At 36.7% G+C, this 11,798-nt stretch overlaps 1 protein-coding gene across 2 annotated transcripts in view; it reads right to left on the minus strand.

Moving 5' to 3' along the window:
• The window catches only part of LOC132838152 (transcription factor SOX-13-like), a 32,474-nt gene that overhangs the window by 20,055 nt on the left and 621 nt on the right, over positions 1-11,798 (minus strand). The window contains exon 1 of one of the 2 annotated variants that reach the window (XM_060858334.1): positions 7,405-7,596. The exons of the other annotated variant lie outside the window; for it this stretch is intronic. The gene's annotated coding sequence lies outside the window, so the exon portion shown is untranslated. Of the gene's footprint in view, positions 1-7,404; positions 7,597-11,798 lie in introns of those variants that run through there. 2 annotated transcript variants of the gene reach the window in all.

Below are 11,798 nucleotides of genomic sequence, written 5' to 3' on the forward strand. Positions count from 1 at the left end.
AAAAAAAAAAAAAAAAAACAAATGCAAATCGACAAGGATCCAAGAGGAGACAAAACTCCAAAGACGGTTGCCTTTTCCGTAAAAAACAAATACGACCGCTGATGTCACGATTTAATATCCAGACAAAGTTTTGACTCCATCTTTACACGGTAAATAAATAATTTACGCAAATAAACTTTTGATTTGATCTACGCAAATAAATACACGGATATATCATTTGTACTAAAACCGACAGCATGTTTATATCAGCACTTTGGCATCAACACCTATGTTTATCTTCGAAAGAAAAATCTCCTTCGCATCATCAGGCCTGTATCTTTTAAGAGACCGGGGGGGGGGGGGGGGGTCTCTCCCCGAAATAAGACGTCTTAACGGAATGATGACACAAGCGTGGTTTGGACACAAAAAAAAAAAAAAAAAAAAAAAATGAGGAGAGAAGAAAGGCGTGCGCTGCTGCTGGGTTTTTTTTCTCCCCCACTCTTCCTTCTGCTTTTCAGAAATAGAGGTTAAAAAGCGTACTCTTTCATCGTAGCTCTCCGGGCCTGAAACAGTCCGCTTATTGTGCCACAGAGCGAAAGGCTAGTGTGGCATTTATCAGAGACACAAGAGGAGGATGGGGAGAGGGGGGCAGTGAATGAGGGGGAAGGCACACACAAACACACTCCGAATAAAGAAACATAACAAGAGAAGAGAAATAAAGGATGTTTGTGAAGGGCCCCCTTTCACGCAAAGAAAAAAAAAAAAAAAGCCTCACAAAACCAGCTCTCCAATTTGCCAATTTCCTTCAGGCGAAGTAAGAGAGATAAAAAAAGATATTAAAATTGTACTGTTTTCTAAATCAGGCGTACTTTTATGTCCCATCCTGCACTACATGCACTTTTGCATTGTGTATGTGTGTATGTGTGTGTGTTGGAAAATTGGTCTCAAGAACACATCATCACACTACTAGCTTCATAATATTCAACCCATCGCTCGCACGCCCTTGAACCGCAGGATAAACAGAGATCTTTAAGATGCCAGGGCCACGCATCTGTGGTGTTACCATGGCGACCCGGCCATCGTCTTTTGTGTGGCGAGGAACACAACAGGTAATTCTGAGCAACTGCTGGTCCCATTATTGAACCCGCTGTCGAGCTTGGCTCGCTGAGAAGAGAAAAAATAAATAAATAAAAATACGGAACGTCACCTGGAGTCAAAATGTAAAAATAGCAATAAATCAAATCAATAGATTTGATTGGAATAAAGTGATCAGGGGTGAGGAATGAAAAGAAAATGAGGCAGAAAGCTGTTATGTAAGAGATCGTTACAAGATGAGTTCTGTTACAAAAAAAAAAATACTAAACATGACCTAAAAACAACTTTATACCATTTAAAACATGCTAAAATTGATAAATATACATTAAATAAGCAGGAGAGGAAAGAGTACAAGTCAAAGTAGTGTTACTTCATAAGAAAAAACTAGTAGCTTATAAAAAAACTAATACGTATTCTGTTCATCACGAGCTAACCTAGTTGGCACACCAAAAATAAAACTGAAACTCTGAAAAGCTCTCACAGGTTCAGTCGTGGATGTTTCTGCATCATATTCACCCAAAACCTCAGTGATTATTATACGTTAGCAGACGTTCGCAGGTTCTCTCTCTGATTTAATCTGCTAAACTTCAGAGTAAAAAACATTCAGATCTCTGAGTGGAGTAAAAAAAAAAGTGGAAAACCCAGAACAAACTAATAGAGGATTTATGTGGAACCCTGAAATCTAGCTAGCTAGATGGATTAGCTAGAGTTTAAAAAGGTTCAGTTAAGGTTCACATGTCCAGCTACAGTTATAAAAAGACACTTAGGACATGATGACGCTAACTATAACTCTGTATAACAGCGACTTCGTGTACTAGCGTTTAACTAGCATTTCTAGCTAGCTAGCTTGGTTAGCTAGATTTTAAAAGTTTTAAACAACATTATGGTTAAAGGTTGTCAATTCAAGCTACAGTTAAATAAAACAGTAAGAAAATAATGCCACGAATCAAAAGTGTGCTAGCTGTTAACTAGCTTCTCTTAGTAAACTGTAATTGGGTAGTTTCCTCTCAGGAATTGTACTCCGTATCGAGGGTATTTGTAGCTTATTCCTTTAGACCACCGTATATAAATAATATCCTCATGACCAGCTCTCACAAATAGGTAGCAAACTAGATCATTTCTAGTTAAATAGGTTGCATTTGTCATCCAATTCTCAGCAATTCTAGATCAAAATATTACACTTTATAACTCTAGCTACAACAGCTAGCTACAGTAGCTTAGCACACTGACATTTTTAATGTTCCAGCCTCTTAACACTGATTGGTCCAAACTGTGTATTTATAGTGACATCACAATCAGAGCTAATATGTAAATCAGCTGTGTAAATCAGATTTTTTTATGATGTGGCAACAAGTATGATCAGATTATCAAAATGAAAGTCACATCTTTGATATTTTTTTAATCTAGTTAGCTAGCCTGTCACACTGAAATCTTCTGTGTTCCAGACTTTAAGCTTAGACCTGATTGGTCCAAATTGTGCCAATGTGTAAAACTTGTGGGGGAAAAAAATGTTTAAAAAAATGGAAAAAGATAAAAAGTGGAAGACTTTTAGATTGTGGCATCAAATGAGATCAGATTATCAAATTAAAAGTCGCATTTAGGATATTTTTACTCTACCCAAGCAAGCTAGCTAACTTTCAGACTTTAATCTCAAACCTGATCGATCCAAATCGTATATATTTAGTGACATCACCAACAGCACTATGGTGAAACCCCGCCCCCCAAAATCAATATCTGACTTCAATGGAAAATTAAATGATAGCTAAATAAATTAATAAAGTCGCATTTTAGATTCCTTGTAACTTGGAAAACATTTTACATTTTAACCGACGATTAAAAAGAAGATTAAAAGGAGACGAAAAAATCCTCTCAAATCGATCAATAATTAATTTATCGATTTTTTTTCCTCAGACATGGCAAAGGGGAAGTTGTCTAGAGAAAAAAAAAACCAAAAAAAAAAACCTGAGACCTTCACCATTCAGGACATCCTGAGGCGGTCCAGGTCTCACCAGAGCACGTGTTCTTGTTCCCGCTACAAACAGGATACACGCTTTCTCGACATGCCTGAACACGGACGCCACAAACAACCGAGGGAATACGCAGATAGAATAAAAGATGATTAGACAAGCCTTGAAAAGAAAAGGAAAGGAAAGAAGAAGAAAAGAGAAAAGAAAAGGTAGATTATGAATGGAAGAAAGAAAAGCAGGGGAAAGGTGGGTGATGCAAATCAAACGGTTCCACGTAATGAAGCAGAAACTTCCATTACACACTTACACAGCAGTAAAGGAAATACAGTTAGCTTTGCTGTTGTGCCTAATAAAAGACTCATAGCGGTCAGAAGGTGTTAATTAGGTTTCGTTAGCAGCAGCGATAACAGGAGTGCAGCTGTAAATCACAGGTTGGTTTGTAGTAACGTCCTTCAACGTGAGAGTTTTAACAAACTTATCATTACATCAATGTATTTTTTTGTGATCAACTTTTTATAATTCCGTTTCAACACCAGAAGTACACTTTACTCTATTAAATATCCAGTAATAATTCTGTATTCGAGTATATACGCCAAACATCATTTTTAAACTATGTACAATTTGCCAAAGCCGTGAAACAAGAATGAATAAACGACTATATATTATACGATGACACGATGACATTCGTTTTGTCGTGAAGACCCTTTAAGATTACGTGATTACCAAACGTCCAGAGATGAGCTTCATGCTTTATGGATGACAGCCAGTGATCTCTGATCTGTCTATAAGAACAATATCTCTGAAATATTATCCCATTAAAGGAGGTCCAGGTGAAAACCAAGAGTGCATTATGGTTATTGTGCAAATATATCTTTATTAGAAGCCAAATTACTCCACAATATCCTTAAGAAACACTGTTACTTGACAGCAAAGACTTGAGACATCAGGGCAATCGCAGAAGCACATGCACGAAAGTGCCAAACGTACTCAAATGAGATTTTGTACAGCACAAAATGTAAGCTGCTTTCTAAAAAAGGTCTGTACGGAAAAAAAAAACTTGTGAACCCACTTGAAATGAATCAACTGGTTGCGCAGGATGCTTTGATGAAAAAAAAAAGACAACTGTTGATACAGTGAGGTTTTCTGTAAGGTGACATTTGTGGAAGGAGTCTCCAGTGTCAGGATCAATTATCACACATGGAACAGTCATCAGGACAGACTTGTGGTTTCTCGTTTATACAAAAAAGCTGCATTTGTTAAATAATAGAGAAATAATAATAATAAAATAAATTTAAAAAAAAAAATCTGTGATGACGTGAACCGACTCTTTCATGGACAATCCACGACGTTAAAAGTAACCGTAATTAAAGAGATTTAAAAGATGCGGTTTAATTCATTCATTCATAAATAACATCAGTGTAATTGGTAGCAAATTGCTGCGGTACAGGAGGAACAATTTGGGGTGTGCTGTTGTTAAAGAACACTCCGGGGTGGTAGGTAAATGTCCTGGGTTTTTTTTAACTTGATAATCATCGTTTCATAGAATTACGTTCTAAGAGACATCAGATTGAAGATTCGGTATCTCTTAGTAACTTCATCACTCTCTCATTTGCTCGCTAACGGATTCGACAAGAGCGCAATTCGAATTCGACATCCAGCTTGTAAACAAAAACGATCTTAGACTGTTCGAAAAAAAAAAACAGAGAAAGAAAATAAAAGATCATTGGAAAATATTTTTATGAGAGCGAGAGTGAAGTTTGCGCAGTGGTTCTCGACCACATTAATGATGGAACGGAGCTCACACACACAAACACAAACACACACACACCCCTTCCCACCACTGATATACAAAAAATTCTAAGAAGACAAAGATAATATCAAACGTATAATGTGTTAGAATTATTATCGCAAGAGATACTGGGAAATAAGCACAAAGCAAAAGAGCTCATAAGCTAATGAGATGAGCAAGAAGTTTTGTGTGTGTGTGTGTGTGTGTGTGTGTGTGTGTGTGTGAACAGAAAACAGAAACCGGGTATAAAATAAATCATGTTTAACCCACACTAACTATATCTCTCTTGTTTAATCATGTAAAATAATTAAACACTCATACAGATTGTTGTCAGAATTTTAACCCACATTTCCGACTTTCTCTAACTTTACACGGCATCATCTGACACACTTTAATGATTACACGTTTCAGTTACAGTGCTGGATGAGTCAGTCGAAGCGACGCCAACAAACCAGTTATTTCTTCCTCGGTAATGAAGTGAAAACACTACAATAAAGTGTAACTGTCACTCTTCATGGATGGAATAAAACCTAGGTCTCGTATCAGAACTAGATTTCTCCCTGTTTTACACGGCAATAAAATAAATATATCCTACAGTCTTTGGTTTATTTTAACCAAATCATGAAGTATAATGGGTTAGTAAGTTATCGAACGATATGAATGGTGTCGGTGTTCTCGCGGGGACGGAGGGGGACATGCAAATGGGCTTGCGGTGATATTTCCATGGCACATTCTTCGCCACTGAAAGCCCTTGCTGTGCTCAAAGAACTGTTGTGAATTATTCCAGTTTGTGAAAAGGGGAATGAATACACAAATAACCAAACAAAATAAAAGTCCAAACAAATCTGTCGGTAATGTCCGCATCTAAAACGAGCAGGATTGCAAGGCCGCTCTCGCCTTATCTTATCTCTCGTAACACTAGCACGCCTTGTGAGGGATTCTGCGAGGTGTAACACCAAATTTGAGTTTATGCTGCTGGAGAAATTATTAAACCAATCAGTTACAGAGGTGTGTTTTTATTACATATCCAACACACACAAAGAGTTATCACACAGAGAGGAAAAAAAAAAGTGTGTGTGTGTGCGCGTGTGCGTGTGTATATATATAAAAATACACACAAACTGTATTCTTTGTATTTGTGAAACAAATGAGGAACGTGTTTACCCGAAACACAGAAATCCTCAGCATTTACATTTCATTTAAAGTCAAATCTACGTTTAAAAAAAAAAACGCACAGATGGCTTAAGAAATGATCGAGGCTTTACTGCTGAAAAATCCTGATACGTTATAAACCTGGAACTTTTACATTTTTAAAAAGAAATAAGTCAAGTTTGAAACCGTAATTATGACGGGATATTAAAGAATAATCCGAATCTGTGCTGTTGACAACATTACAGATTAAAACGTCATGAAATACTTTTTTTTTTTAATTTAAAACAAAATTTTATCTCCACGCCGTACGGATTTAAACAGCACACGAGGACGCTTACTGCTACTTTAAAATTTTTCTTTAAATGTCTGAGTGTTTTACTGCAATAAATGATTGTAGATTTAATCATCATCTAGTCTCTTTTTTGTAATCATTTGGAGTTTGATTTTTTTTTTAAAGAAAGAAAGAAAAAAGAAAGAAACTCAAGTCACAAAACACACACACACACACTCTCACACACACACACACATGTTCAAGCTTGCAGGATCATTTTCCAGCCCTAAATGCTCCCAACACCTTCTTAGGAAAGAGAAAAAAGGAGACAAAGTAAAATAGAAAACATATAACATGAGAAAAAAGAAAAGAAAAGAAAAGAAAAGAAAAGAAAGAAAGAAAAGAGGAGTGAGTATATTGACCAGTCTTGCCTCCTGTTTAGAGTAAAACCTGTTTGGCAGTTGTGAGTGGAAGCTATAATTCAAAGGGATCAGTTTCCTTTTATTCTTGTTCAGGCAGATTTACGGCTTTTAGAAAACGCTACCGCAACGAGAACGCACCGAGAGCAAAGGACCCTCATGCTGAGAGCTGTGCCTAGAGAAAACTCTTAGAAGTTCAACTGCTTAATTATAAAAATGAGAGATGAAGAGAAATAATAATATTTATTATTATTATTATTATTATTATTATTATTATTATTATTATTATTATAGCAAGGAAAAAAGTTTATTAATTTTCTAATAACTTGCAATTAGTTAAATAAATATGTCTTTATTTATTTATTTATTGAGCCATTTATTTATTTATTTATTTATTTACTTACTTATTTATTTACTTATTTATTTATTTATTGTTGTTGTTGCATTTCCCAGCCTTACCAAACCTCCTGACTTTGCATGATGCGCTTAACACCTCTTAACCCAAATGACCTCGAATATCCCGAGACTGAAATTCCACCAAGAAAACACGTACAATTTTTTTTAAAAATCCCTCAGCGTTTGTTAACCATAAATTAAAAGCGACTCCTTCAGATCTTTAAAGGTCTGTAAAATTGTAACCTGTTATACAGCCTGACATTGAGTTATTATGCAAATATGTATCGGTAGGCTCAAAGGCACGGACGTTTACATAGGAAAAGTAATGATACTTACTCAAGGAAAAGTAATGGCACCCCCTTTCAGCTGAACTGTAGGACAATAGGGATGATTTACTTTTAGCTGCTGCCTTATTGGTTCACCTTTTTCTTTTTCTGCAGCCTTCTCAATGAACTCTGCTCTTATGTCTGATTTCTGTTGCTGCTCTGCCTTCATGCCACTGCTGAGGGAGAGAGAGAGAGAGAGAGAGAGAGAGAGAGAGAGAGAGAGAGAGAGAATGAAAGAGAGAGAGAAAGAAAGAGAGAGAAGAAAGAGGGGGTAGGTGGCAGCGGAGGACGAGTGTTTGGGAACATGTGGGCTGCTGTGAAAAAGTATTGATAGCACTTTCCATGTGCAACAAATGATGAAGTCATTGTCCAATACACACAAATTATCACCATTTACATTTCACTCACTAAAACAAAAACAAACAGAAACAATTTGTTTTTCATGCCCCGATGGTCTTTTAAAATAAATATGTCTTACTAAAAAAAAGGTCACAGGTATCCCTGTGAACATAGAAAAAAAATGTTTTAAGTTACAGATTAAAATATCAGATAAAAGATTAAAGGTTATTTGGTATTTAAATGAGAGAAAATGCACTCAAATAAATAGATTTTATAAAGTTTTTTGCATTACTTTCTACAGAAATTTTATATACTGCAAATATAATCGACTATTTATAAAGAGCAAACATACAATGTGGAAATTTGAGATATATTTATATTCTTACGTTTACTTACTATTTATGTTTATGTTGTAAACAATTTCCTTTTTTTCAACATTTTTTTTTTTTTTTTTTAGCAAAACGTTTATTTTAATTTAAAAAAAATTATTCACAAATAATTTCAGCTCTAACAAGAATGACAGCGATCAGCGGTGCAGTTCTGCGAGAATAGACGGGTTTCAGCATGACTGTTTTTGTTTTTTTTTTTGGAAACCAAGAGTCAAAGGAAATAAAAAAAAAAATCTCACCAGGTTTGTAAAGTGAACGTGTACAAGTTATTTTCCACTGTTTGGCCCAAGTTCAAATTGGAACTGTGAAAACTGTGCGTCATACCTGGCAACCTGGCGTCTTCAGCTAATCGATTTGGATTCCTATCTGCTGTGTGTGTGTGTGTGTGTGTAGTGTTTAGACTGACATTTTGAACCGTGCTTCATTGAATTTGCATTTTATGCTACTTTCTGTAAACACAGTTTACATCTACTACTTGTCATAAATGCTCAAGTAGTAGACGTAAGAAAAACTTAAACAAACCGATTTAACTGACGGGAAAGTTTTTCATGGTCTGGTAAGCCGAAAAGAAGTGTCCTAACAAAGCCGATTTCCAAAAATATCCTATGACTCAATGATCACAATGTCGTATTAGTCTTTAAAAAAGCACTATGTTTAACAACATGGCATGTTTTCATACTGTTCCAGCACTTGTTAGAAACTCAAGACAGAACAAAGCATGATACATTCTCTTTCTCACTAAAGACAATGACATACCAACCGACTGCATTACTTTCTTACTCCTGGTGACACATGAAACAAAGAAGATTAAGTGACAAAGTCACACAGAGGATTTGATGGACAGCGACAATGCAAGCATGCATACATCTTTGTGTGTTTTTGAAAGACTGCCTCATTTGATCTCATTGACGAGGCTTCAGGCCCGGAGGAAACACACTTCACAAGCCATTGTTACGGCTGCTCTCATCAGACCTGGAGTTCAATAGGACACTGAGGGAAAAAAAAAAATACAATGTGGCACTGAACGCATAAGGTCGAAGTTTGAAAACAGGACGAAGTGCACTTCTGGTCTCTCCGAAAATCTCGACAGCAAAGGAAGTGTGATTAGGAGGCCCAAAATGGTCCAGTGGAGTTACGTAATGCTGCTGTGTTTCACCTGAAAGAAACTTCCTGACTGGGACAGGAGCACAGATCATGTTGAGACAGGTGACTCTAAACAGTCCAACATCAGAGATCCATCAGAAATTCATGAGACATCCATCAGAGATCTGTTAGAGATCCATCAGCGATCTGTTAGAGATCCATCAGCGATCTGTTAGAGATCCATCAGCGATCTGTTAGAGATCCATCAGCGATCTGTTAGAGATCCATCAGCGATCTGTTAGAGATCCATCAGAGATCTGTTAGAGATCCATCAGAGATCTGTTAGAGATCCATCAGAGATCTGTTAGGGATCTATCAGAGATCCAACAGAAATTCACCAAAGATCTACCAGAGCTCCATGAGGGAGTTGTTAAATTAATCACTTAAGCCAGGTGTCAACAGAGCAAGAAAAAAGGAGACAAAGAAACATATAATCCTCTCCTGGGAACAAAAATGAATGAAAGAATGCTAAGAGGCGAGAGAAAGAAAAGCAAACAATGTCATAGAAAAAGAAAGGAAGAAAAACAAACTGCATGTCAGAGACAGACATAAAAACAAACTGTATGTCAGAGGAAGAAAGACAAAGGACAGATAATATATATATATATATATATATATATATATATATATATATATATATATATATATATATATATATATATATATATATATATATATATAGAGAGAGAGAGAGAGAGAGAGAGAGAGAGAGAGAGAGAGAGAGAGAGAGAGAGAGAGAGAGAATAAGGGGAAGAAAGAAAGAAAGAAAGAAAGAAATGGAGGGATGGATGGAGGAAAAAGAAAGAGAGACTGGTGGAATGGTGGAGGAAAAGGTCAGGGACTCCCTGCTGTCAGGCTGCATTGTGAACACTCGCAGCCACTTTGCCAACTTCCTCCACCGGGAATCTTCACTCCGGACCCAGTGACATCACAGAAATGATGTCCCAGAGAATTGTGTTCTGACACAGCGAGCGACTGTCTCATACTGTGATCCCTAACACACACACACACACTCACAAAACACTCACACACACTCACACAGAAAGGTGACTGTCTGACGGTTTAATTTCCTTTTCCTGTACGCGACCAGAGCACTGAAATTCCTCATGACCTTTAACCTCGTTGTTCACTAACAGGAGAAATTGATTACAGCGTGTCAGCAGCTCATTAGACTAAACTCTATCACAGAGCAGTGAATTAGACCAAGTGTCTCTGTGAACGTGACAGCCTGCAGGGCAACTCTGTACAGATGTGCCCTTCTTAACCTGCAGAGACACTTAACAGGGCCTAAAAGGAGTGATGTGTGTGTATGTGTGTGTGTGTGTGTGTGTGTGTGTGTGAGCACGCACTAGTGGATACTGCCTGCCCTGCTGCCGGATTAACTGTTGCTGCTCTTCCAGCTGGATGCTTTCTTTAAACCCAACACGTTTTGCTGGTCCTGTACACAGATATGTACATCTACAATCTGTACCTTCCATTAGATAAAAGCTTTTTACCCAGTCGCACATCTGCACGCACTTCGACTACGTCTCATACCGCATATCACTGTCCTACACTGTACACTAGCTACAGCAGGGTGGAAGAGGAGCACGACCTAGAACATGGTGAACACCACAAGGTGGAAATTTCACCTCCATCTATGGAGTTTACTCCAAACATACAGTATACAAAAACTTTCGAAAGAAAGAAAGAAAGAAAGAAAGAAAGAAAGAAAGAAAGAAAGAAAGAAAGAAAGAAGAGATGTCTGAGTAGAAATAAAAAAGAAAGAAAGAAAGAAAGAAAGAAAGAAAGAAAGAAAGAAAGATAGAAGAGATGTCTGAGTAGAAAGAAAGAAAGAAAGAAAGAAAGAAGAGATGTCTGAGTAGAAACAAAAAAGAAAGAAAGAAAGAAAGAAAGAAAGAAAGAAAGAAAGATGTCTGAGTAGAAATAAAAAAGAAAGAAAGAAAGAAAGAAAGAAAGAAAGAAAGAAAGAAGAGATGTCGGAGTAGAAATAAAAAAGAAAGAAAGAAAGAAAGAAAGAAATAGATAGAAGAGATGTCTGAGTAGAAAGAAAGAAAGAAAGAAAGAAAGAAAGAAGAGATGTCTGAGTAGAAATAAAAAAGAAAGAAAGAAAGAAAGAAAGAAAGAAAGAAATGTCTGAGTAGAAATAAAAAAGAAAGAAAGAAAGAAAGAAAGAAAGAAAGAAATGTCTGAGTAGAAATAAAAAAGAAAGAAAGAAAGAAAAGAAAAAAAAGAAAAGAAAGAATAATTTTAATCAAATGTATGTACGCGATTATTGTCACGTGTAAAGAAACAGGTGACATTTTCTTATTGTTGGTACCCTATGTATAAAACCCTTACACACGTGAACCTGCTGCTATGAACAGTTTAGTAACAGAAACACATCTTAGACTTTAGAGATTCCGGTCTTGTTTACAGCCCAATAAATCCGAGGTACAGAGGTCACGTGACAAAAACAAGACGTGAATCCCTGACATACGCATCAGCGCGCAGCTCCCGTTTCACTGGGGCATTAACCGGTGCCACGGGCTCG

Source organism: Tachysurus vachellii, chromosome 22, assembly GCF_030014155.1.
Source record: "Tachysurus vachellii isolate PV-2020 chromosome 22, HZAU_Pvac_v1, whole genome shotgun sequence".
Classification (NCBI taxonomy): Eukaryota; Metazoa; Chordata; class Actinopteri; order Siluriformes; family Bagridae; genus Tachysurus; species Tachysurus vachellii.